The 5173-nt window shown below is 50.1% G+C and overlaps 1 pseudogene; it reads right to left on the bottom strand.

Annotated features, from left to right (window-relative positions):
* Positions 1–1505: 1505 nt before the first annotated feature.
* LOC114784223 (pancreas transcription factor 1 subunit alpha-like) lies at positions 1506–2594 on the bottom strand (annotated as a pseudogene).
* Positions 2595–5173: the final 2579 nt, after the last annotated feature.

The following is a 5173-nucleotide window of genomic DNA, read 5'->3' as shown; positions in this document are numbered from 1 at the left end:
CGGGGTCGGTGATGGAAAGATCGTTCCGCGTCTCCACGCCGCGTTAAAGCGCCGGGGCTCTGCGCGCGCAGGTTTTTTGGGACCCTGGGAAGAGAAGACGGAGAGGAGAGGGTCCGGACGCGCGCCAAACCCAGGCACCTGTCGGTCCATCCCGTATCCACTAATAATTACGCTTCAATAATGACGCTAATTGCGGCTACGCTGATTAAAGAGACGTGTCTGTCTCGCTCAGGAAAAGCTGCGAAATCGGCGCGGCGCGCCTTGATCCGTCGGATCCGATTCTGGCGAGGGTCTATTCCGGATTAGAGCGATTTACAATCAGTAGTTCCAGGGACAGTCCCCCCCTGGAGACACTCAGGGTTAAGTGTCTTGCTCAGGGACACAATGTAAGTGGGGTTTGAACCTGCGTCTTCTGGTTCATAGGCGAGTGTGTCACCCACTAGGCTACTACTAGCACATCTGATCAATTTTATCAGGGACCTGCTCGCCCTTTTATCCATTTATCATCTTTTACAATTGTGCACGAGCTATAGAGTCGCGTATGGACTCCTAAAATGTGCTCCTAACCTGCAGATCACGAGCTGACGTAAGTGACGTAAATCAACGTCAGCGCGCACCGAAAGCCACGGCGAGAACTACGTGCCTTTTTTCGATATTTTCTGGATGTTGCTGCGTTGAAATGCGTCTGGAACCTGACTGAAGAGTTGGATTTGAGACCCTCCACTCTATACATTTGCGCAGAAAAGACCCCGGCGCGCCTGGAACGTTCCCGGTGTTTCTCTGCCTCGCGCGCCTTCACCAATCAAAATAACGGCCACACGGATCAGAACCATTAATTACAACTCGCAATAATATCCAACAACAACAATAATGCCGTGATCGTTTAGCCCGTGGTGTTCGATGATGACAATAATCATATAGATTTTAGAAATACCTTCATCTATTTCTCCATCCTCCACTCCAAACGCGCCTCACACGTTAACATTACACAATGTGTGTGTGGTGTGAGTGAGGGCATGTCTATTTTAAGAGGACAGGAAGGGAGCGACGGGGAAAAAGTTCCCAGGAAGCACCTGCGGAGCGCCCCCCCCCCTCACAGACCCCCAACTTTATTATATGCGATGCACCCGACATCGCGTTTTTTTTATTAATTCACGATCACACACGGAATTATGGCTTTAAAATAAACTGGTAAATTGCAGAAATGAACGGAGTGGACAGAAATGTTGTATTTCATAAGAGCTTTTATTGCAGGTATCATAAATAGGGGGTCATTTAGAAATCATTTCATTTGTATAAAAATAGCATTTACATAAAAAAAAAATCAACGTTAAATTAAAATATATTATGGAGCGATTTAAAAAGAAAATTAAATACTACGTGATTGCCAGTGGCCTTAAACTTCCATAAGGAAAACGGAGACGTAAACATTTACAAGATTATTAATATATATATATATATGTACGCGCGCATACAACGCGCACGGGCACGAGCGCGAGGCTCGCTCACGAGACCATGTCGAAGGGCGGCTCGTTCTCGATGTTGTTCAGCGACGACTTCAGGTGCAGCCTTTCGGGGGTCCTCGGGGGTCCACACCTTCGCCGTCCGGATGATGTTCTGGTCCCGCAGCTGCTTCTCGTCCGTCCAGGAGAGCGAGTGGCCGGCGAGGGGCGGCAGCCCGTAATCCGGGTCGCTGGGGGACGGGGATCCTGAGGGAAGGAGGTACGAGAGGGGGGGGGGTTATTAATGAAAACATCCACAACAACGGTCGCAATGACACCGACGGCCCCTTCGGGCGCACGTACTTGTCCCCCGGTGGCAGATGATGACCTTCCTGGGCGGGTTCAGCGCGTCGCCGTGGTGCGCGCTGCGGATGGGCATGTCCGACTGCACCAGCTCCGCCAGGAAGTTGATGTAGCCGATGGCGAGGCGCAGCGTGTCCACCTTGGACAAGCCGCTTCTCGTACGGCAGCGTGGGGATGTGGGAGCGCAGGCCCTCGAACGCGTCGTTGATGGACTGCATGCGTCGGCGCTCGCGCACGTTGGCGGCCTGGCGCAGCTGCTGCATCTCCGCCTCGGAGCGCATGCGCCTGCGCCGCTTGAGCAGGGGACCCGAGGTGGGACAGCTCCGAGGTGCTGTCCGCGCACTCGTACGAGAAGGTGGAGGAGGTGGAGGAGGAGGAGGAGAAGGACAGGTTGCCCACGTCGCAGTAGTCGCCGTCCCGGTAGTACTCCTGGATGTGGCTGCTGAGGAAGTCCACGTCGTCCTCCAGGAACTCGTCCGCGTCCAGGTGGTCCCTCGAGGACTGGTCCGTGAAAAAGTCGTCGTCGTCGAAGTACGGCGAGGAGAAGGAGTCCAGGCCCGAGAACGGGTCCAACACGGTGTCCATGTTTGTTTGTCTGTTTGTTGTTTGCTTGTTTGTTTGTAAACTCGTTGCCCGGTAACCGGCGTCCCTCGCGTCGCTCGTTTTTGTCTATGGACCTTCAAGAGTTACTTCAGCTGAAGACCGGCACGCGAGGACACTTTATAACGACATCCGCGGGCGCGTGCCGTTAAAGCGGAGCGCCAACCAATCAGCGGCGAGGAGCGTGGACCGCGCACCTACTGCACCAACGCCGCCGGACACGCCCCTCGCCCCGCCCCCGCCCCCGCGCGCAATGTGGACACAATCTTTTTCCTTTTTTTCTGATAACACAAAATAATAATAAACAACAACAACAAATGATTATAATAAACCATAAATTAAAAACAACAAAAGCCAATATGTACAATATTCACAAAAGAACTGTAACTTATATAGCTCGACAGAAATTTTAGTAGGAATTGTGTCGTTCAGATTTTTGGGGTGTTTTATTAAGCAGATATGAAAACATTAACGCCACTTCTGATGGTTGAATGAGCGACGCGTTTCCGCTTTTGGGGGGGTCCTTATTGTGCTGCGGGGCTCGGGGCAGGTATAGAAGCCACGGGGTCAGGTCTGTTGACCCCGCCACATCAGGAGGGCAGGTCTCGAGCAGGTACGCGTCCCATTCACCGGCCCACCCCTCGCGTGCTCGAGTGAGCACTTCATTATCGGGGCGTCCGTCCCGCGCGCGCCCCCGTATCCGCCCCGAGCGGCGCGAACATTAGTAGAAGAGTCGCGCCGGTGAAAGGAGCTGTCACTTAAAAGAAGGTGGGAGGGGTGCGTCCGGGTCCTCATCAATCATCCGCTTCAGGACCCATACACCAAACAAATACCCCCTCACCCCTTATAATTATTATATTTTTTAACTCTATTAATCCCGAATGAAAATGTGGTGTGGTGATAAATGCTGTAAATGTGTCCTCTGCTTTTAACCATCACCTTGGTGAGCAGTGGGCAGCCACGACAGGGCACCCGGGGAGCAGCGTGTGGGGGACGGCGCTTTGCTCTGTGGCACCTCGGCGGATCGGGACTCGAACCGGCAACCTTCTGATTACGGGGCCGCTTCCTTAAACCGCTTGGCCACCACTGGCCCCAAATAAGGCAATTCGTAAAAATCCGACTTTATTATGGAACAGAAACTAAATTATTATACAAACTACTGATGTTCTGTGACGCTGTGACTGAATTCGTATTTAAGAATGACAATAGCGGTAATTATAATACAACTACTACTCATAATAATTATAATAATGGGATATCGGGGAAAAAATGTCCGGATTGGCTGCGGCTGCTCTCCTCAGCACCGCTTTACAGCGGGAGATGCTGACGTACGTCGACGTGCTCGTTCCCGCGGCCCTCCACGCGCACCAGCCGACCCCCCGCCGGCGGCCGCGTCGCACCTCGCCACACATGGCGCTGGTACCTGGGCCGTCGGCCGCGCATTCAGCCCTTTGTTCGCGTGAAGGACGCTGCGTGGGAAACGCAACACTTGCGCCGAGGAGGCTGCGCTTCTCTCCGCTCACGCCAATTTGCATTCAGATGTTTGTGTGAGAATTTCGATTTTCTGGGAGACCGAGTAATGTCACGCTTTCATTTGGTGTAAATAAAGATTTAAAAATACCCCAAAAACGTACAAGCGCATTCAGGGTTCTTAACTTTTTCGTTTTAGCCCATATATAAATACATTTATTCTATCATATATTATTGTAATTTACTTTTTATGTATTTTTTATGTATGTTCACGTGTGAGTTGTGCAAGTTTATTCCAACGTATTCGTCCGTTGCAATTGTCCCCAAATGAAATGGTTGATTATCGCGTATAAACCATAATAACGACACGAGTTTGTGAAATCCCCGGTTTACGGACGTGTTTTTGGGTCGTGTCCCACCTGTGGAAGTGGCACCGCAGTCACCCGGGACCGTGACCGTCACCTCCGCCTAATCAATTCTGCGCTGTCACACACAGCACAGCAACAGCACAGCACAGCACCCCGCATGGAATAACACCACTTGCATTTCTTCACAGACGGCACATGGCGACGTTATAAATGAGACGCTGCGTTGTGCAAGTCATGGCGCGTTAACACACCACACACAACACACACACACACCACACACACACACACACACATTTTCTGACTACGCAGGAAAAAAAGTAAAAATATAGGCGACCCCGTAACCCCCACGCCCCCCCCCCCCCCCCCCCCCCCCCCCCCCCCTCAGAGCCAAAACTAATCCACGTAATCTCAACGCCAAACAGGATTAGAGCGACGAGGACTAGAAAGACACATTTTACGAGTCATTTCCTCGCAGTTAATGAGTTAGTGACTTTTACTGAACAGGTTCGTCACTTCATCTGAGCAGAAGAGCGCGAGTTCAGCGTCGACTTGTTGAATTTAAACCTCCGTAAATTCATTTATTTATCGAATGAAACCTTCAAAATTGAGGTGGATGAAATTCATCCAACAACATCCGACAAAACTAACGCAATTTAACAAAAGCAACATAAAACAACGATACAGGCAACAGAACCAAAAATTAACAACATATACTAAAAAAACATATGAAACGAAACAACAGCAACATGTGATGAATGATAACATAAACAACAGCAACAAGTTAAACCACACAAAAGCCAATATCGACAACCAAAAGATCATATAACAATAAAACATGCAACAGGAAAACAAACAAAAAATAACATGAAAATAAAGCATGCAACAAATAAAATAACAATAACATATAACAAAAAATGCAACAGAAAAGCA

This window comes from Denticeps clupeoides, unplaced genomic scaffold (genome assembly GCF_900700375.1).
Source record: "Denticeps clupeoides unplaced genomic scaffold, fDenClu1.1, whole genome shotgun sequence".
Taxonomy (NCBI): Eukaryota; Metazoa; Chordata; class Actinopteri; order Clupeiformes; family Denticipitidae; genus Denticeps; species Denticeps clupeoides.
This window is presented reverse-complemented; position numbering and strand designations above follow the sequence as displayed.